Source organism: Pinus tabuliformis, chromosome 7, assembly GCF_031772625.1.
Source record: "Pinus tabuliformis cultivar Carrire ecotype Pingquan chromosome 7, CPIR1, whole genome shotgun sequence".
NCBI lineage: Eukaryota > Viridiplantae > Streptophyta > Pinopsida > Pinales > Pinaceae > Pinus > Pinus tabuliformis.
The window spans coordinates 1,827,340,626-1,827,364,642 of record NC_142293.1 but is presented as its reverse complement, the minus strand read 5'-3'; the positions used below and the strand labels follow the sequence as shown (position 1 = coordinate 1,827,364,642).

The window sequence follows — 24,017 nt, the reverse complement described above, 5'->3', positions numbered from 1 at the left end:
ACCTCTATAAGATGGGGAATGATGAGATACTATGAAGGTATGCACCTGATTTTTAATGAAGAAATATCCTTGCGGATGCTCATGGGAGTGCTGCGGGAGGACATTATGTAGGGAGAGAAATTGCATAGAAGATTCTCCGTGCAGGGTTGTGGTGGCTGACCCTTCATCAAGATTCAAAAGCACATTGCAAGGCCTGTGATATATTTCAAGGAATAGGTAAACCATCGTGGAGGGACGAGATGTCTTTGAATCCACAAATGATGTTGCAACCCTTTGAAAAGTGGGCAATCGACTTTGTAGGACCTATCAAACCTCAAAGAAAGATAGGCGCGAGATATATTATCAATGTGATATAGTATCTGACTCGTTGGGCAAAAGCGCAGTTGGTAAAGGATTGCATGGCCATGACGGCCGCGAAGTTTTTGTTTGAACATGTATTGACGCGATTCGGATGTCTGAAGATATTGATGAGTGATCGCGCTACATATTTCCTGAATGAGGTGATTAGCACGTTGATAGAATAATTTCAGGTGTATCATCAGAAAAGCACACCGTATCACCCACAGGCTAACAGGACAGTAGAAGCGTTCAACAAAGTACTAGAGAATTCATTGACCAAAATATGTAATGCACAACGAAGTGATTGGGACTTGCGCATACCCACAGTATTATGGGCTTATAGGATGACATGCAAGAAACTGATGGGACAGACACCTTTTAGGCTTATCTATGGATTGGAAGCTATAATGCCTATGGAATACATCGTGCCTAGTCTGTGGATAATAGTGCGCATAGGTATGACAGATCATGGAGCCTTGGAGGAGAGGCTCGCATGTTGGAGGAGGCCAAGGAAGAACAATTTTTTGTTGGATTTCACCATCAGGTCCAAAAGCAATGCAAAAAGGCTTGGCACGATCGACATACTAAGTTGCACACCTTCAAGGTGAATGATTTGGTGTTGTTGCATGATAGTAAGTTGATAAATTCCCAGGGAATCTCATAATGCATTGGCTAGAACCATATGTTATTAAGGAGATCACAGATGGTGGCGCGGTGCAGTTGGTAAAGCTAAATGGAAAACTCTTCCCTGGAAAAGTCAATGGCAGTCATTTGAAGGCATACACAGGTGGCCCGACCATCTGACTAGCCGATAGAAGCACATTTTTAGCACTTTGGGCAGCCAAAAAGAGGCACGGGACTATAAACTACTCTGCCCAGGAGCTACATGATGTCAGGTTTGCACACAGTAGCAAAGTGTTGCAGGGTTCGCAACAGCGAGAGGGTAGCTACGCTGCCATGCGATTTAGCTCAAAAGTGACCATTACAGTCACTATTCACAATGTGATGCTTGGTTTGAGACCAAATGGAGTGGGCAATAGGCATTTAAGACAAACGGGCTAGATTCTTGAAAATCTGCCGCCAAGTGAGCATTAATTGACTCTTCCCCGGAAAAGTCAATGGCAGTCATTTGAAGGCATACACAGGTGGCCTGACCATCTGACTAGCTGATAGAAGCACATTTTTAGCACTCCAGGCAGCTAAAAAGAGGCACGGGACTATAAACTACTCTGCCCAGGAGCTGCATGATGTCAGGTTTGCACACAGTAGCAAAGTTTTGCAGGGTCCGCAACAGCGAGAGGGTAGCTACGGTGCCATGCGATTTAGCTCAAAAGTGACCATTACAGTCACTATTCACAATGTGATGCTTGGTTTGAGACCAAATGGAGTGGGCAACAGGCATTTAAGACAAACGGGCTAGATTCTTGAAAATCTGCCGCCAAGTGAGCATTAATGGACTAAATGTGGAGGGAATGGTTGAATTCAAATTCAAAAGGCACTATAAATTGCAAAGGGCTATCCAACAAACAAAACTTGGCAATTTGAGAACTAAGCTATTGTGCGCCCAGTCATTCATGAACCCAAACTTGTTCAATCTGTTGAAGGCAAATTCATTGATTGAGAACTTACCCAAACCATTGATAGAATTGTGGAGTAGCACTATGGCCGCACCTGAGGAAGCCATGGATACTGGAGCAATGACCACTGAGGAGCCCGCGTAGGCCATGATGGTAGGAGAAGCCCCAAAAAGTGTCAGGATAGTCGCAGAAATTCATAAATCTCCGTGCACGTTGAGACCCAAGAAAGATAAGCAACCTATGGTACTGGTGCGCGTGTCCCCTAGGAATCCGTTAAAGACAAGGCTTACCATGGAAAAAAAGGGGAAGGTGATCAATTCGGAAGCCAATGAGGAGGAAGAGTTTGAGGAAATTTTGGTAGAGGTGCAGGAGGATGTAGAGATGGAGGTAGAAACCTAGGGTGTGGACCCTCTGACTAGGTTGCTTGCATATGTTCCTCTGCGAAAGGGAAAAGCAAGGGTGCTCAAAGATCTCGACAAGAGAAAAAGCTATTTGCAAACTTTGCTGCTCCTCGACGACATCATTTTCAATGGAGCACACTTGGGGCGAGTGCCTGTGCTAAAATTTGAAGACTGGGATCTCGCGGACCACAAGAAGTTCCCACATTTGGCAACTGCACAACTCATGTGCCAAAAGAAAGACGCACTGACGGGAGTTATAGAGTTGGAGCCATGTAAATGGATGAGAGGTGTAGAAAAGGCAGGACTGTTAAACCTGCTCTAGGTGTTGCATTACCATCACACCCCAGTGACTATTTTCGTCATCAGGCAGCTGCTCTGCTTGGTGCATGATGGGTGCTTGTGGCTAGAGGAGCCCATCCCCATCACGGACCACTTAATTCATAGAATTACTTGGCTCCCTTGCAAAGGGGAGGACCCAACGAACATCTCAGAGGGTAAAAGTGATGATTTGGCCATCGCGAAGGCGATGAAGAAGAAGTTCAAGCTAGAGAAGAAGAATAGAGGATACGTGATTTCTAGTGTCAACAACACTATGGTCAAAGTTACAACACAGATATTGGCTGAAAAGGTTATGTGAAAGTGCCATGCAGGTGAGGTGCCTGCGCTAGTGGTTGCACTTTCCGTGCAATGTGCATAAGGGGTCCAGTTTAACTGGGCGGACTACTTATGTAGAGAGTTCCTTGAGAACTACCGCGAGGCATAGGAGAAGGGGAAGTCTTTTCATTATACATGGTTGTTGTTGTCCATCATGCTGGTGGCATGGGAATCGCCCGAGGATAGCCAATTCCTATTGATTTCACGGGACCTTCCGGAGGCAGCAAAGTACGCTTGGCTATGGGCAACTAGAGATGTGTAGAGAATCAGGGATAGTAAGATATTCTGGGTGTTCATGGAGATGAACATTAGAATGGGGATTAATCAGAAGCTGTGGTTATCACCCATGGTCTATAATAGTCTGCAAAGCTTTGCGGATTTCAAGGCAGATTTCCACCACGTGTACATCAAGGCAAGGAAGGACCCCGCGAAGACGTGGCGCGAGCTACCCTACCTGGCAATAGATGATGTCATCTTTGTGGTCCTTGAGTTGTGGCCACTGGAGTGGCGCACTCTAGACAGCTCCGTGATGGAAGTAGAGAAGTCTGCCGTGTAGAGGAAACAGGTTCAGGGAGGCAGTTCAGCTACAATGGTCTCTGAACAACGCGTCCAGGAAATGCAGTAGGCAACCACTTAGTGCGTTGTAGATCTTGAAGTGATCCAGGCAGTGTTGGGAGGTCTTCATGTAAAGATCTCCACACCGAGAGAGTGACTCAAGGACAAGTCATGATGTTTTTGTTGGGGGCCTGTTGGGCGCGGGATCCCCCAAGGGAAGTTTTGGGGCTTAGAGACCAGATTTTGGTCAAAAGTTGTAACCCCAATGTAAAGACTCTGCATTTTGTGGGCACAGAGCACGTAGTTTGTAAAAGAGTCATAGGGTTGTCTGCCCTCAATTTTGTAATGTAATGTCAGCTGTAGAGATCTACCCATGGTTCACGGACCATGGGATTATATAAATAGAGCGAGGCTCTAAGTAATTAATAGATCATGGAATAATAAGGATAAGGATGAAGGATTGAGTTGTATTTGAAGTGTAAAGTCTAGTTTTGGGTCGTAGAGTAGGAGAAGGCTTTGTAGCTGAGTGTGTAGTGGCCTAGTAGTCTGCAGCTGAGTGTGCGGATCCTTGCAGTTGAGTGCACAGGGCGAGTCAAGTCTGTAACAATTGGAGCATTAATAAATAGAAGTTTCATATCCATTTTGCGTATTTATTTCCTATTTTATGCATTTGTTACATTGAATATACGTTGCACTTTTAATGCTTAATGATGCGCGAATATGTATGAATGTGTTGAATAAGTGAATACAAGATAGAATATCTGTTTACGCGAAGTTAACTAATATCTTTAAGAATATAAGTTAGATACGCAGTGTAATTTGGGGAAATAGTGTAGGATGCTGCCATAGCAACGCGAAAGCATCTCAGCACCTAGTTAGGGCTATGCGAAAGGCGATTATAACAAATCGCAAAGGTATTGAAGGTTAGGAAAATGTGTGAAATGACCTGTGCGAAGGTAGGCACAGTTGGACTAAATCAGCACTTTAGACATCTCAAGGGTGCGAAAAATTGGTTCTAACATCCCCCCATATTACTTCAGGTGAGACTTCAGTCCCCGCTCTGTGGGTTAATTCCAAAAGGGCCACTAGTGTAGGGATTTGTTTGGAAAATTAATCCGAACTTGGGTCAGGCCCCCTCAAGCCAGCAACTTTAGTAGTAGCTCTAGAGAGATAAGGAAATACCAAAAAGGCTGATAACAAGAGGATCTTGCCTGAATCCTCCCTTCAGGGACCATGGTTTGAGGAAAACCTCTCATTCAACCCCAAAAATACAGAATTCTGATTTCTTATGAAATTTAGGGTTTTCTTCTAATTAGGCTAGCAACTTTCAGTTTTCAAGGATAAATCGCAGTTGTTATTTCTGATATCTCCAGCTTTTTATTAGAATTCATGGTGTTTTACAATAGGCTGCAAGCATTTCCATGCATAAATTAGGCAAATGAATGATGAAAATCTATTTCCTTATGTTATTGGAAATATTTCTTGTTTTGACATGATTTATGGGAAAATGCTAGTGATGTGTGTAGTGCAGGAGTTTCAATAGTGCAGGAAGACCTCATATCAGCATCCCAGCCTAACCATGCCCATCCATGATCGTTAAGTGCCACTAAGTCCATAAACCGAGTTATCAATTTCAAAAGAACAACTTGCCATGCTTGTTGAGAAAATCCAACAATTATACAAACTTAGGTTTGAGTTCTGAGGAAGTCCTAGCCACTTCCTTTCCTTATTCCTTCCATCACTCACCTTCCCTAAGCCCTATACCACTGTCCAAATCACTCCTTATTCTTTCGGCCTGTTCTTGTAGGAATATAGGGGATCCTATAGTTGAATTAGTACATCCTGTAGGACGACCTGTAATGGTATGTTTTGAGGCCAATTTGTGAGAAATGCATCATGAAAGATAGGAGAAGGCCCCTGATTGCATATCAAGTCATCTAACCCTTCACAACCATCTCTCTCCACACCTAACCCACCTGCCATACAATCAAGAAGAATTAGCATTCATGTTTTCACAAAAAGGACAAAAAGAAAAAGGTTGTTATGTTCATTCATATGCACAGTAGTAAAGTGTTTGATTATATCATATTGCATGCTTAGGTTAGTTAGGGTCTCACATGTGTTAGCTTATAATTCTTTTGATGTAATATATCTTGACAAATAGCTAGATCATTGGTGTGCTTTAAGCATTTATTTCAATCTTTCATTGTTGTAGTATATAATATTTCAATTCTCTCAATTAGGGTAAAATTCCCCTTTTCCATAGCTAATCAAACTTCTTCTAAATCAATAGAAGGTTTGTTTGAGAAACCCTAGTGGTCTATTGCCTATCTCAGCAATGACAAAAGAGTGGACCCATTGCATCTATTTGTGTATACAACATTGTCACGTCCAAGTTTGTATGAACCCTAGGTTGATGAAGTAAAGTTGGTAGCCCTAGGAGTTGCAGCATTCTTGCTACAATAATGGTGCCCATCATATTGCCACATGTCCACCTCCTATTGTTTGTGAGAATGCCACCTTCCTCTATCATTTGGCCCAATCATATCCTGTCATCTATCTTGTTGTCAGAGAGGAGAGAGAAGGTCCCATAAGGCCCTTTTTGCGACCATTTCCTTTGTTAATTTGCTTTTGGGATTACTAGTCATTTCTTTGTATTTTGCTTCAAAATCCTCCCAGCCATCTCTCCCCCACTTGTAGCTCCACTATACCTTCGTGCTATCCCTCAGTGGGCTAATCTATCATATTGGGTCTCCCGCTTGACTCCTCATAGGAAAGTGCTTAACTATCATTTCCCGACATCCACCGCCTGAATCATTTGTCTTCTGCACCAAAAGGTTTCGTCAGGTTATACACTACCAACATATACCTTCACTGGGTGGGCTCTAGCTACTCCATTGCAACCCTAGTTGCTTAGACTTGGGCCTTATAACAAATACCATCAGGGTGTTCCCTGAAGGGTAACTCTATTGGGCCAACTTGTAATTTGGGCTCCTTCAGCCCAATGAAAATGCTTCCTACTAATTTAGTGTTGTCCCAAGTCAACCTAGAGATTTTCGTACAAGCTTTACCACTAAATTTGGCACTTGTGCCAGCTTTTGTTGCACACCAAAGTTCATCCATTCACCTCTAAGTTTACTAGGTTGACTTATTGGGTCCCTAGCTTTGACTAGATCTAACTTTTGATCCAGGAGGCCATTTTTATACTTCCACACATTGTTGGAAATCTCTCTCAGAGCTCTATCCATATGAGTCCCAGGTCCAATATACATATGAGATGATCTACTCTACAAGAGTTGGCTCCAAAATCTATGAACCTTTTAATTTCCTTTGCTACTCTTTGTTATTGCCTTTACTAGTTGCAAATCTTTTGCTTTGCCTGTGCTACCTTTCTCATTGCCTTTTCTTTTTTTGGTGCCACCCTTTCCATTACCTTTTATTTTTCCAATGCCACCTCTGCTATTTCCTTTTCCATCAATATTTACCTTAGCCACTAATGACAACATATTTACCAGTCTAGTTACCTTAGCATTACCCTTTCCTTTGCCTTTGTATTTTCTTTTTCATTATCTCCTTTGCCATTTCTTTTTCCTTTTCCTTTTCTTTTGCATTTTATTTCCTATTATCACCATTGCCATTGTGTTTGACATCAGTGACAAAATATTTCCAATAGTATCCCCCTTTGGCATTGATGGCAACACCAATATCAAACAACACATCATTACTAATTATACATACTTTTCTTTGATATTTCTCCTTGTGCTTCGCCAATGATCGTTTACCATCTTGCGTTTGACTAGAAATACTTCTCCCCATTCGAAATCAATGGCAAAGATACTAACATGCTACCCCTATCAACAACATTTCTTTGTCTTTTGATCTTGTGGACCTGTCAAATGCTTCTTCTTAAGCTAAAAATATCAGATGCCTTTGATCTGATCCAAGCAACCTCCTTTCTATCCTATGAAGAATATTTAATAGAAGGCAGATGAGTTTTTACTCCCTAATATTTTCCTCAAGCAAACAAGAGGAATCTCTTGCTAAAAAAACACATGCTTGTGCAACTAAGCAATGAAAAAATAACTCCTGCTGGTCTAAGTCTTAGCTAGGATTAAATTCATAAAAGTACCTACCTAGACACGTACACCCAACCTCTAGCAACAAGAACAACTATTCCTATGGATGACACCATCAATTGTCAGTTGATGAAAAAAAAATTAGAACACTTAGATGTGCTCACTTAACAAACATAGAGGGACTCTCACTAATGCATTCCTAAACAACTCAATTGTATTTCACTTGGAAGACTTCTAATGACAACACACTCACCATGATACAATTGACTCATCAAGAACCATTCATATAAATTAGGACTCATTTACCAACACTTGGATTTCCAATCTCATATTGGAAACATGAACATCATACTCTCACAAAGAGTCTAATGACTATAAACAACAATTGATAGTACCTGTGATACCAATTTAAAATGATGCCAGTGACAATAATTTTGAGCACTTGATAACAAAGTGATCTCATCCCTTGATCATGCTCCTTTAAACAACAAATTTAATTTTTGATACTTTTTAATAACTGGAACAACATCATAATTGTCGATCTATTCATTATATCAGCAACTCAAGATAACATGCAACAAAACCATTAGCCTTTGTCATGCAACACATAATTGATACGAGATAATGATACCAATTGTTAATGAATAATTTGATAATCAAAAATTGACTTGAGTATACTCCCCCTATGGCCATTCTCCCTCTTTAAATCAATAATATGTAAACAATACTTGCATTATCAGTAAATAGATCATCACCATCTATCGATCAATCTGATTTGAAAACAACATTCAATACTTCTCTTATCCTTCAGATGCATTCCTTGGAATGTTCCTTTGTGATCCTTGCATCTGGCCTTTTTGTCTTCCCTTGAATCCAACCTCTTCTCTTTAATGAATAGGAACAAGGGATATACGCCCCCTAAGTATACTATCTTCCTTTTTCTTCCACACCTAGATATGAGTTGATTTCTTGTGCTGTTTGACTGCCTGGGTGACTTTCCACCAATTCCTAAGCATACAGACCACTGGTCATTCTCCATTTTAGCACTAATTAAATCCAATTGCAATTTACTTGCTGCTCTTCTTTCTCATTGTATCAATTTGGAGGACTGTCATAGTTGATGCTACTTCTTTTGTCTAGTTGGACTCTCTGCCTATTGCAAGTAATGTAGGATAGATCAACCACTAGAATTTCAGAGTTTGATGTGCCAATATTTTGTTGATTATCTTCAAATACAAATATTATTTTGTATTGCCTCCATGAACCATTTGATTTTTCTTTCTTCTAGTTGCTGAAATAGCTTCTATGAAGTTCTTTTCTTTGGCTCTCAACTCTGTTTCAAGCATTCTAGAAAAAGAATTTCTTGCTATATTTGCATGAAATTTATTTATGCCCAAAATTCTTATACATGTAGCATTCAAATTTATTCAAGAAGGGGACAAAATAATTATATTTCTTACCAAATCTTGTGACTATCCAATTTCCTGGACTGTAATCTGCTTTCTAGCTGCTCTTGGGCCATTGAAAATATTTCCTTTGAGGAGAAAAGGCTCTTTGTGCTTGGTTGGTCGAATTTCTCTTCTAAGAAATTCATGGTTGTGGATGAAATTGTGCATTCCACCTATGTTTTTGAACCTTAATTTTCCTTTCTAGAATCTTAGAGGAAAAGTGACCTGTGTTAATACAACAAAAGAATATCAAGGGTTGCATACTTTTATTTTGACTCCTGGAAGTCCCTTTATTTTACTTTGTTCTTTTCTTTGTCATTGTAGTATTGTTAGATCTTCTTTTATCCAAATTCATGGGTCCATTTAATGTTTTTGCTGAGTCACCATAATCTCCAATCATTATCTTGGCCTGAGAGGAAAAATCATTGGTTTGATTGTCTTTAAACGATTCAAATATATCTTTTCTTCAAGATATTCCAAATCAATAGAAGAGCAACAAGATTCACCATTGTCACACGGAATGAGTCGTTCTTGCGGACAAGACCAACCTCCCTAGTATCTAATGATATCTAGTGACAAACAAGCCAATCAAAAACTAACTTTCTCTAAATATGCAATTTATAAACAAAGGCAAACAAGTGTTTTAGGCCTACCTTGGGTCCAATGCAACTTTGTGGAAGCCTCGCTCCTTTGATCCAAATGATCTCTCTTGTAGCAAATCTACAAACACAAACAAGCACACAAATTAAATAGCACCTGAAAAGCCAATATAATAAAGCATACTTATTATGATGATCAAGGAATTCATAAAACAAATCACATAATACAATTTGTTGAGAAAAATGAATCTGATTGTATTAATTCAAATCAAAGAAGAACTTTACAACCTATGCCTTGATGTTGTACAAGCTCCTCCCAGGGTCCAACAAGAAGTCTCCTGTACTTTGACAAGTTTCACTCTCTTCCCAATGAATCCAAAAGGTATGTGATCTCTCCTCTCAAGCTTAACTAGGAAGTCTTAATTCCACCAGCATTTACCCTAAAAAATGTTCAGCTTCTAACCTCCCTAGCAACCAACCCAATGAAATAATTTATAGTGAAATGGAGGGAAGTTACTAGGTCCTCCTTCAAAGGGATAAAGTTCTCCTTCAAAGGGATAGCTCCTCTCATCAAGGGATTAGCTCCTTCTCTTTTGGTATGCATGAACCACCTAAGAGCGACCAATCCACATCAAAATTCCTTCTAGAATCATCTAGAATTAACCCAAAGTGAGTTTTTTAGAATAAACTTGCGCCTTTTTGACTTTCATAGGGGTCGGCACCCACTCCTTTAGGGACAAAGTGGGCAAGTCCGCAGTTTTTGTGACAGGAGGTGCAGGACCGCAGGCAACAGTGAGAGAAAGTGTGGAACCAGAGCTTTGTTGATTTTCAATGTCTTTCTCTCATTTTCAAAGCTTGACTTTAAGAGCTGAGGTCTAAGACTTGCTTAGGAGGATAGTACAAGTGATGATAGACCCATACTGACTGCAAATAATCATGGTGACGATATTTTTGTGTAACAACCACTACTATTTAGTTCACTTTCAAAAGTGTGTTCCCTTGATGACCCTAGAGAGTCTTCTTCTTCATTAAAGGTGGACCCATTTCCCTCTAGATATGTTATTGCTACTAAGGTATTCATTTATCCACTATAACTTGATGAGAAAATCTACCTTTCTTTAGTATTTACAGCTGATCAATTTGAAAATAAATGACCTATTGTTACAAAAGAATCGTCATTTGATTCATGATCTGCAGTTCTCTTTGAGCCTTTCAATAATTCATTGACTACTCCATACTCCAAGGAAAGCCTCTTAACATCACATGCAACTTTCATGTCTACTTCATAGATGGACTACAACTTGTCCCATATCTCATTGGAAGTCTTAAAAAAAATTACTTTTTCAATATCTGACTTAGTCAACCCTCTCATGATTTCCTTCCTGGATGGTATATCAAAATTATCATTTATTACTCCATACTCCATAGGTAGCCATACATCCAAATCAAGAGCTTGCAAGTAGATTCGTATCCTTACCTTCAAAGTTGTATAATTTGAGCCATTAAAAAATGGAGCTCCATCTGAGGTAATCCAATCCTGGTTCTCCATGATTCCCTATCTTCCTTCCAGTGGTTAAACTGATCCTAAAAGACACTGGCTCTGATAGAAATTTTTAGAAACAATGGAAACAAGGACACTATTGAGATGGGGGTGGGGGGGCTGAATGAGTAGTGTGGAAAAATTATACGATTCTTCACAAATTTCACTTTTTAATCTCATTAACAATTATTCGTGGATCAACAACTAAGCTCAATGATGTATAGCATCATAAGGATCAAGCACATGAGAAATATATACACAAGACACCAATCTTCTTTGTATTACAAGCTTCAACTTGATTACGTCATGGCCCCACAAGCTACCACTTATAGGTTTATTAGTTGCTACTAGAAGGAACTTCAATCCCTACTTGTTTATCAGCTACCATTGAAATGGATTGGTGCCCCTTCTCGTTTACTAGTACTCACTGGAAGGGACTCTTTCCCCTTCTCATATATCAGTCTCTGCTAAAAGGGACTAATACCCCTAAACATTTACTAGCACCGACTAGAAGGAGCTTCAACCCTTGATTTTCAAGCTATGAGTTGTTGGCCTTGTTGACCCATTTTTCACCTACTTTCAAACTCAAATCAATAGTCATTCTCTGCTTTCAAGCTAATTTTATTCCTTAATAACCAACACCTTCAACAATATTTTATTATTGATCAAATTATCACCTTGTGCAGTCTCTGATTATTGATACAAACCACCACCACCTTCAACAATTTGTCATCACTAAACAAATCACCAAACTTTAAGCACCACCAACATCAACACCAATCACCTATGCACTTATTTGCATATTTAGAGACACCCTTTAGATACCAATATTGGTCTTTGATACACCTCTAATGCATACCACAATTACGCATCATGTTGCATCAACAACCTTTAATCCACACACTCCACTCTACAGCCACACAAATGTGTTTTCTCAAGCCTACTTATAAAGAATTTGGCTTGATATTTTTTGGCTTCTATTTATTTCCTTTGGTTGTTGTATGCATCCTTATTTTTTTCCTTCGTCCTATTTATTTTAGTCCTCTGACTGTGTTTAACAAGATATCTAATCTTGATCATCCTTTTCTACCAGTTAAACTGAGTTTATTTACATATTTTAACATTCTGGCCTTTTTACGGCCTTTAGTAGTGCTTCTGCTAATTTTACTTGTGGCTTAATTTGCCTTAACTACTAAAATTGTCTCTTAATAGGAAATTCCACCCAAATATTGTTGAAACAAGTTGTTGACTCACTCATGTAGCCATCGAGCTTCATTCTCCACCAAAAATAATAGTTTCCAACTATTCTTTCCATGACGTTGTCACCAAAACATGTTGCCATGCACATCACTTTGTTGTAGGCCAAAAAGGCCTTCTCGGCCCTTTTTACTTTTAAAATAAAAACTCTACCAAATTTTAAAATTGTCCTTAACACCTTTCTTTCTAGCTCTTTACTGATTTTCTTTCCATAAGATCGGATCTCCATGACCATCGACAAGGCCATTGGGCACTTAGCCTTGTCAAGACCTCCATAGTCCAATTTATTTATATAAATAGCTTACGCCATTTATTTTGTTTCTACGTGAAAAATTCAGGGGTCGTGTCCTGGTGTTAAGTGTTTTGATCCCTATGTTGTCCAATTCCTTGTGTTTATGACTTCGTGTCATTGGTCCAGCCTGTACGAGAGGTGACCAAGGAGCTGGCTCTTAGCCGCTCCCAGAGCCTCTATGACTCTTTATATTTTTATTCCCCGGGTTTTCACCTATTGCATAGCACCGTATGTAGATGATTAGCCCGTAGTCCCCTTTATCCTGACACTTTCCTTTATGTGCCCCTTTACTCATCCATTGGGGTCATACCTTCGAGTTGACGTGTCCCATGGGAACTGCCCGATGCTTCCTCAATTGATTGTTGTTGTGCACTGTCACCGCCAAGGTGTCCATACGCTTACTTCCCGAAGCTTTCACTTGTGCTCTAGTAATAAACCATTGGGCTCTATTCAACAAGATGAGTTGTCCTAGTGGGGTTTGTCCGGTGACCTTTTTCATTGGTTTTCAATGCCAACATTTATGTGTCATCACTGCCGATGTGTACCGATGCCCTGTAACCTAGTGCTTTCACTTTGTTCACTCTGATCATACCATTGGGATGACATGACAATGACATCACTCCTACCACATGTTGACCTATGAGTGGTGACATGTGTCACCCAAATATGGTCCATTAGGGTACCCAAAAATGACAAAAAAGACTACCATATGACCACCTCTTATTGGTTGTGCTAAATTCAGCTTCCTCTGTCATCTTGCCAAGTCGCATGTTACCACCTGTCTTGTTGTCAGAGAGGAGAGAGAAGATCCTCTGAGGCCTTTTTTGTGACCATTTCCTTTTTTAATTTGTTTTAGGGTTTACCTGCCATTTCTTTGTATTTCACTTCAATATCCTCTAGGTAGACTCTCCCTCACTTGTAGCTCTACCATACCTTCATGCTAGCCCTTAGCTGGTTGAGATTTCGAAGTGGGCCTCCTGCTCGACTCCTCATAGGACAGCGCTTAAGTGTCGTGTCCTGACCTCCACCGTCTGGACCATTCCTTTTATGCACCAAAAGGTTTCGACGGGTTATACACCACTGGGATATACCTACACTAGAAGGGCTCCACTCGTTCCATTACAATTCCAATCACTTAGACCTGGGCCTTATAAAAATTTCCCTCAAGGGCTCCTTCTAAGGTAAATCCATTGTGCCATCCTGTAATGTGGTTTGCTTCACCCCAATAAAAACACTTCCCGCTACTTTGGTGTTTCTCCAAATCAACCTGGAGCTTCACATAGAGGCCCTACGGCTAGTTTTGACTGTTGTGCCAATTTTGGATGCACACCAAATCTCAACCATTCACCTCTAGGTCTGCTAAGTTGACTTTTAGGTTCCCTAGCTTTGACTGGCTCTAACGTTCGATCTAGGATGAAACTTTTAGACTTCCACACATCTTTGGAAATATATTTCAGAGCTCTATCCATTTGACTGGGTCCAATATACATATGAGATTATATAAGCTCCAAGAATTGGCTCCAAAGTCTCTTCACTTTCTAATTTCCTTTGCTAGTTGAAATGCTTTTTCTTTTCATGTGCCACCTTTTCCATTTACTTTTCTTTTACCCATGCCACCATTTCCATTTCCTTTTCTTATGCTTGTTCCACCTCTATTATTTCCTTTTCCATAAATCTTTACCTTATCCACCAACGACAACATATTTACCAATGCAATTAATTTTTGAATGCCATTTCCTTTTGCTTTGCATTTTCTTTTCCATAGCCTTTTCCTTTAAATTTTCTTTTCCATTATCACCTTTTCTATTTCGTTTTCCATCAATGACAAGATATTTCCAACAATATCCCCCTTTGGCATTGATGAAAACACCAAAATCAAACAACACATTATTAGCAATGATCAATACTTTTCTTTGATATTTATCCTTATGTTTTTCCAATGATATTTTACCATCTTGTGTTTGATTAGAAATACTTCTACCCCTTTGAAATCAATGGAAAAGATGCTAACATGCTCCCCCTGTCAACAATATTTCTCTGTTTTTTTATCCAAGCAACTTCCTTTATGTTCTGTGAAGAATATTAAATAGAAGGGAGAGGAGTATTTACTCCCTAATCTTTGCCTCAAGAAAACCATATAAATCTCTTACTGAAATAACACATGCTTGTGCAACTGAGCAATGAAAAAATAACTCCTTCTAGTTTAATTCTTAGCTAGGATTACATTCATAAAAGTTCCTACCTAGACACGTACACCTAACCTCTAACAATAGGAACAATGCATGAAACCATTGATTTTCAGCTAATGAATAACAAAGTACAACACTTAGATGTGCTTACTTGACAAACATAGAGGGACTCTCAGCAATGCATGCCTAAAAAACTCACTTGTATTTCACTTGGAAAATTTCTAATGACAACATAATGACCATGATACATTTGACTCATCAAGAACCATTCATATAAATCATGAATCATTTACCAACACTTGGACTTACAATCTCATATTGACAACATGAACACCGTACTCTGACAAAGAGTCTAATGGTTGTAAATACCAATTGATAGTACCTATGATACCAATTTAAAATGATTCCAATTGTTGAATTGATGATAGTATAGCAATTTTTGAGCACTTGATAACAAAGCGATCTCATCCTCTGACCATGCTTATTTCACCAACAAATTTGATGCCTGATACCAATTAACAATTGGAACAACATCTTAATAGTCAATCCATTCATTATATCAATAAATCAAGATAGCATGCAACAAAACCATTAGCCTCTGTCATGCAACACACAATTGATGTCAGCTAACAATACCAATTGTCAATGCATAATATGATACTCAAATCTTGACTTCAATATATGCCCCCTATGGACATGCTCCCTCTTTGAATTATTAATCTTTAAACAATACTTACATTAGTAGTTAATAGATCATCACCATCTATCTATCAATCTGATTTGACAACATTCAATACTTCTATTATACTTTATATGCATTCTCTAGCATGTTCCTCTCTGATCCTTGCATCTGACATTTTTGGCTTCCATTGAAGCCAAACTCTTCTCTTCAATGAAGAGGAAAAATGCATCTAGTCCCCCTAAGTAGATTATCTTCCTTTTCTTCCACACCGGGATATGATTTGAGTTATTGTGTTGTTTTTCCTAATTGGGTAACTTTCTACCATTGCCTAAGCATACAAACCACTGGTCATTTTTATTTTTAGCAGTAATTAAAGCCAATTTTAAATTTAAATGTTGCTCTTCTTTCTCACTATATTTCTTTGGAGGAATGTCGTGGTTGATTCTACTTCTTTTGTCTAATTGGATTGTCTTCCTATTGCAAGTTATATAGGAGAGATTAACCATTAGAATTTCATAGTTTGATGTGCCAATATTATGTTGATTATCTTCAAAGCCAAACATTCTTCTGTGTTTCCTCCATGCACCATTTGATTTGCCTTTCTTTTGGGTGCTGAAATAGCTCCTGTGATATTATTTTTGTTGGCTCTCAACTCTATTTGCAACATTTTGGAAAAATAAATTGTTTCTATATTTGCATGAAGTTTCTTTATCCCCCAAATTATTACACCTATAGAATTCAACTTTATTCAAGAAGGGGACAAAATAATTATACTTCTTACCAAATCTTGTGTCTGTCCATTTTCTTGGACTTTAATTTTCTCTCTTGTTTCTCTTGGGCCATGGATAATATTTCCTTTAAGGAGAAAAGGCTCTTTGTACTTGGCTGGTCAAAATTTTTCTTCTAAGGAATGTGTGGTTGTGGTTGAAACTACGCATTCCACCTATGTTGTTGAACCTTCATTTTCCTTTCTAGACACTTGGAGGCAAAGTTCCCTGTGTTATTACAACAAAATCATATGAGGGGATCATACCTTTATTTTGAATCATGGAAGTTCCTTTATTTTATTGCATTCATTTCCTTGCCATTGTAGTGTTGTTAGACCTTCTTTTAGCCAAATTCATTTTGAGTCACCATCATCTTGAATTGTTATCTTGGCCTGAGAGGAACAATCATTGGTTTGACTGTCTTTAAGCACTTCAGAATGCTCTGATGCATTTGAAGATTCAATACCTGCTCATTTAATGTCTTATTATCTTCTTCTAGCTTCATATTTATAGCTCTGAATTTCTTAATCTCCTCAAGAGCTAATACAATCTTCTTCTTCTTCAAATATATATTTTCTTCAATATATTCCAAATCAATAGTGGAGTAACTAGATTCACCACTAATGTTTATTTCACTCTCAAATGTTTGTTCCCTTGATGACTCTAGAGACCTTTCTTCTTCATCAGAGGTGGACCCATTTTCTTCAAGATATGCTATTTCTACCAAGATAGTCCTTTCTCCACTAGAAATTGATGAATAAATCTCAATTTAATTAGTATTTGAAGTTGATAAAATTGAAAATAAATGGCCTATTATTAAGAAAGAATCATCATCTGATTCATGATCTTCAGTTCTCTTTGAGTCTTTGACTAAGTCATTGACTACTCCATACTCCAAGGAAATCCTCTTAACATCACATGCAACTTTCATGTCTACTTCATAGATGGAATGCAATTTGTCCCATATCTAATTGGTAGTCTTAAACTATATTAATTTTTCAATATCTAACTTAGACAACCCTCTCATGATTTACTTCCTAGATTTTCTGTCAAACTTTTTATTTATTACTCCATACTCCACATATATCCATACATGCAAATCAAGAGTTTGGAAGTACATTCTTATCCTTACCTTCAAAGCTATGTAATTTGAGTCATTCAAAAATGGAACTCCATCTGAGGTAATCGAGTCCTGGTTCTCCATAATCCTTGATCTTCCTTCTAGTGTTTATATTGATCTTGAAGGACATTGGCTCTGATTCCAATTTTTAGAAACAATGGAAACCAGGACACTACTGAGAGAGGGGGTGAATCAGTAGTGTGGTCAAGTTGTACAATTCTTCACAAATTTCACTTTTTAATCTCTTTAACAATTATTCATGGATCAACAATACAACTAAATGATGTATAAAATCATAAGCATTAAGCACATGAGAAACATATGCACAAGACACCAATATTATTTTTATTACAATCTTCAACTTGATTACATCATGTCCCCACAAGTTACCACTTGTAAGTTTATTAGCTACTACTGAAAGGAACTTCATTCCCTACTCGTTTATCACTTACCACAGAAAGGGATTGTTTGCCCTACTCTTTTACTAATACCCACTGGAAGTGACACTTGCCCCTGCTTGTATATCAATTTCTGTGGAATATGACTACTTACCCTAAACATTTACTAGCATCCACTAGAAGGAGCTTCAACCGATGGTTTTTAAGCTACCACTTCTTGGCCCTGTTCATCCATATTTCCTCTATTTTCAAACTCAAATCAATACGCCTTCACTAATTTCAAAATAGTTGTATTCCTAAATCATCAACGCCTTCGACAATATTTGATTACCGATAAAATCACCTTGAACAATATTTGATTACTAATACAAATCACCACCACCTTTAGAAATTTGTCATCACTGAACAAATCACTAAACTTTATGCACCAGAGACATCAACACCAATCACCTATGCACTTATTTTCATCTTTAAAAACACCTTTCAGAAACCAAATTTGGTCTCTGATACACCTCTAATGCATATGACCATTATGCATCACAGTTCACCAACAACCTCTAATCCACACACTCTGCTCAACAACCACACAAATGTGTTTGGACAAATCTGGTAATAAAAAATATGGCTTCATATTTTTTGGCTTCTCTTAATTTTCTTTGATTGCTTTATGCATCCTTTTTTTTTCCTTTGTCTTATTTATTTCAATCCTGTGACTACGTTCACCAAGTTATTTGGTCCTGCTCATCCTTTTCTGATAGCTAAACTTATTTTATTTTCCTATTTTAGCATTCTGGCCTTTTTAGAGGATTTAGTAGTTCTTCTGCTAATTTTAGTTGCATATTAATTTGGCTTAACTACCAAAATTATATCTTAACAGGCAGTTCCACCAAACTTTTATTACAATGGGTTTCTAACTCACTCAGGCCGCCATCGGGCTTGAATATCAGCAAGAACTACTAGTTTACAATCATTCTTTCCATGTCATTGTTGCCAAACCATGCTGCCATGGATATCACTTTTCTATAGGCCAAAAAGGCCTTCACAACCCTTTTTAATTTTAAAACAAAAAATTCTACAAAATTTTTGAATTGGACTTAGATCCTTTCTTTTTTGCCCTTCACCTATTTCCATTCCATAATACTAGGTCTACACAACTATCAGCAAGGCCATTAGGCACTTAGCCTTATCAAGCCATATGCGGGCCAATTTCTTTATATAAATGGATTAGTGCCATTTATTTTGTTTCTATGTGAAAAAATTAGGGGCCAAGTCCCAATGCTAAGATATTTGAGCCCTACATGATTCAATTCCCTTTGTTAACGACTTCCCATTGTTGGTCTCACCTCTACAAGAGGCGACCAAGGAGTTGGATATTAGCCACTCCGAGAGCCTATGCGAATCTTTATATGTATGTGACCCAGGTTTTCACTTGTTGCATGACACCCTATGTGGGCACTTAACCTGTAGCCCCTTTTATCCTGACACTTTCATTTATGTGCCCCTTTACTCACCCTTTAAGGTCATACCTCTAGGTTGAGATGTCTTGTGGGGACCACCCGACGCTTCTCCGATTGTTTTTACTGTGCATTTTCATCACCAATGTGTCCCTACACTTGCTGCCCAGAGCTTTCACTTGTGCTTCGTTAATAAACTGTTGTGCTCTATCCAACATGATGAGTTGTCCTAGTGGGCTCTGCCCAGTGCCATTTTCATTGGTTATCAATGCCAACATGTATGTGACATCAATGTCAATGTGTCCCCGTACCCTATAACCTGATGCTTTTACTTTGTGCACTCTGATCATAATGTCGGGATGATGTCACAATGAAATCACTCTTTTCACATTTCGGCCTATGAGTAGTGACACATTACATCCAAACATGAGCCATTTTGGTGCATAAAAATGCTAAACATGACTGCCACATGTTCACCTCCTATTGGTTATGCTAACATCACCTTCGTCTATCGTCTGGCCTAATTGCATGCTGCCACCTTTCCTATTATTAGAGAGGAGAGAGAAGCTCCTCTGAGGCCTTTTTGGTGACCGTTTCCTTTGTTAATTTGATTTTGAGATTACTAACCATTTCTTTGTATATCGCTTCAAAATCCTTTGGGCTGACTCTCCCTCACTTGCAGCTCCACTATACCTCTGAGCTAGCCCTCGGCAGGCTAAGCTGTTAGAGTGTATCTCCCACTCGACTCCTCATAAGACAATGCTTAACTGTCATGTATCGTCATCCATTTCCCGATTATACACCATCGATATATACCTCCACTTGATGGGCTCCACCTGCTCCACTGCAATCCCAGTCGCTTGGATCCAGGCCTTATAACAAATACCATAAGGGTGATCCCTCTGGGGTAACTACATTGATCCAACCTATAATGTGGGTCCTTTGACCTAATGAAAACACTTCTGGCTACTTCAGTGTTGCTCCAAGTCAACCCGAAGCTTCATGTAGAGGCTCTGCCACTATATTTGGAACTTTTTCAGCTTTGGCTACACACCAAATCTCATCCATTCACCTCTAGGTATGTTAGGTTGACTTTTGGGGTCCCTAGCTTTGGCTGGCTCTAGCTCTTGATCAAGGAGGCTATTTTTAGATTTCCACAAATTTTTAGAAATATATTTCAGAGACCTATCCATTTGAGTGGGTCCAATCTGCATATGAGATGATCTACTATCCAAGAACTAGCTCCAAAGTCTTTGCACCTTCTAATTTTCTTTGCCACTATTTGTTATTGCATTTACCAATTGCAATGCTTTTTCTTTGCCTGTTCCACCTTTTCCATTGCATTTTCTTTTGCACGTGCCACCTTTTCCATTACCTTTTCTTTTTCTTTGCCACCTCTGTTATTTATGTTTCCATCAGTCTTTACCTTAGCCACCAATGACAACATATTTACCAATTTTGTTACTTTTCCATTTCATTTCCTTTGCTTTTGCATTTTACTTTCCATTATCACCTTTTCCATTTCCTTTTCATTTTCTTTTCCATTATCACCTTTCAAATTTCCTTTCAATGACAACATATTTCCAACAATATCCCCCCTTGGAATTGATGGCAACGCAAAGATCAAACAACACATCATTACCAATGATCATTACGTTTCTTTGATACTTCTTCTTCTTGTCCAATGATCATTTACCATCTTTTGTTTGATTAGAAATAATTATCCCCCTTTGAAATCAATGTAAAAGGTACTAACATGCTCCTCCTGTCAACAATCTCTCTCTGTCTTCTGATCTTATGGACCTCTCAATTTCTTCTTCTTAGGCTGAAAAAATCAGATGCCTTTGATATGATCCAAGCAACTTCCTTTCTATCTTGTGAACAATATTGAATAGAAGGGAGAGGAGTATTTACTATCTAATCTTTTCCTCGAGCAAACAAGAGGAATCTTTTGTTGAAACAAAACATGATTGTGCAACTAACCAATGAAAACACAACCCCTGCTTGTTTGCATCTTAGCTAGGATTACATTCATAACAGTGCCTACCTAGACACATACACCCAACCTCTAGCAACAAGAACAACCTTTCCTATGCATAACACCATCAATTATCAGATTATGAATAAAAAAGTACAACACTTATATGTGCTTACTTGACAAACATAGAGGGACTCTCACTAATGCATGCCTAAACAACTCACTTGTATTTCACTTGGAAGATGTCTAATGAAAATAAATTCACCATGATACATTTGACTCTTCAAGAACGAGTCATATAAATCAAGAATCATTTACAACACTTGGACTTAGAATCTCATATTGACAACACAAACACCATACTTTCACAAATAGTCTAATGACTGTAAATACCAATTGATAGTACATATGATACCAATTTTTGAATCGATGCCAATGATAGAAATTGTTGAGCACTTGATAAAAAAGTGATCTCATCCTCTTATCACTCTTCTTTAACTAACCAATCTAATCCCTAATACCAATTAACAATTGGAACAACATCTTGACAGTCAATCCATTCATTACATCAACAACTCGAGATAACATGCAGCAAAATCATTAGCCTTTGTCATGCAGCACATAATTGATATCAGTTAATGATATCAATTGTTAATGCATAACATGATACTCAAATATTGACTTGAGTATACTCTCCCTATAACCATGCTCCCTCTTTTCATTATTAATCTGTAAACAATACTTGTATTAGAATTAAATAGATCATCGCCATCTATCTACCATTCTGATTTGACAACAACATTCAATACTTCTATTATCCTTCAAATTCATTCCTTGGCATGTTTCTTTCTAATCCTTGCATCTAACCTTTATGACTTCCCTTAAAGACAACCTCTTCTCTTCAATGAAGAGGAACAAGGGACCTACTCACCCTAAGTATATTATCTTCCTTTTCCTTCCACACCCAGATATGAGTTGATTTTTTTTGTTGGCTTGCCTAATTGGGTGACTTTCTTCCATTGCCTAAGCATACAAACCACTAGTCATTCTTCTTTTTAGCACTAATTAAATCTAATTTTGAAATTTACATGTTTCTCTTCTTTCTTATTGTAATTCTCTGGAGAATTGTCATGTTTAATGCTGCTCCTTTTGTGTGATTGGAATCTTTGACCCTTGTAGGTTATATAGGAGAGATAAACCACTAGAATTTCAGAGTCTAATGTGCCGATATTCTATTGATTATCTTAAAATCCAAACATTGTTATGTGATTCCTCCGCGCACCATTCAATCTACCTTTCTTCTGAGTGCTGAAATAACTCTTATGCAGATATTTTTGTTGTCTCTCAACTCTATTTGTAGCATTTGGGAAAAATGATTTGTTGCTATATTTTTTACTTTTTACAAAAAATTGTTACTTTTTACAAAATCTTGTGCCTTTCCAATTTCCTGGACTATAATTTTCTCTCTTTTTGCTCTTGGGCCATTGAAAATATTTCCTTTGAGGAGAAAAGGTTGTTTACGCTTGGCAGGTCAAATTTCTCTTTCGAGCAATTTGTGGTTGTGGATGAAATTACACATTCCACCTATGCTTCTGAACCTCTATTTTTCTTTCTATACACTTGGAGGAAAAGTGCCCTACATTATTACAACAAAAGCATATGAGCGGTTGCATACCTTTAATTTGACTCGTGGAAGTCCCTTTATTTTACTACATTCTTTTATTTTCCATTGCAGTGTTGTTAGACCTTCTTCTAAGCAAATTCGTGGGTCCCTTTAACGTTGTTGTTGAGTCACCATCATATTCAATTGTTATCTTGGCCAGATAGGAACAATTGTTGGTTTGATCGTCTTTAAACGCTTCAAAATTCTTTTGACGCTTCTGAAAATTCAATACTTGCTCATTTAATGTATTATTCTCTTCTTCTAGATTCATATTTATAGCTCTGAATTTCTTAATCTCCTGAAGAGATAATATGAGCTCCTTCTTCAAATAGATCTTTTCTTTGAGATTTTCCAAATAAATAGAGGAGAAACTAGATTCACCTCTAGTGTTTATTTCACTCTCAAAATTTTGTTCCCTTGATGATTCTAGGGACTCTTCTTCTTCATCATAGGTGAACCCATTTTCTTCTAGATTTTATATTTCTACTAAGGTAGTCCTTTCTCCACTAGAACTTGATGAACAACTCTCACTTTCATTAGTAATTGTAGTTGAGCAATTTGAAAATAATTGTCTTGTTGTTACAAAACAATCATCATATGATTCATGATCTTTAGTGTTCTTTGGTTATTTGATTGATTCATTGACTACTCCATACTCCAAGGAAAACCTCTTAACATCATATGCAACTTGCATGTCTACCACATAGATGGACTATAATTTGTCCCACATCTCCTCAGTAGTCTTAAAACAAATTACATTTTCAATATTTGACTTAGATAACCCTCTCATGATTTCCATCTTGGCTTGTCTATCAATATTATCATTTATTACTCCATACTCCATAGATATCCATACATCCAAATCAAGAGCTTGCAAGTAGTTTCTTATCCTTACCCTCTGTTAGCCTCCTGTTGCAACAGGTGTTCATTTTTCATGATTGACATTTTTACATGCCAAATATGTCATACTTTGCAGGCTGCAGTGTTCCATATTTCCACAAGATGCCATGAAAGTGTGCTAGTCTAAG

The 24,017-nt window shown here is 38.1% G+C and overlaps 1 pseudogene; it reads left to right on the top strand.

Moving 5' to 3' along the window:
• The window catches only part of LOC149255700 (putative kinase-like protein TMKL1), a 145,321-nt pseudogene that overhangs the window by 500 nt on the left and 120,804 nt on the right, over positions 1 to 24,017 (top strand).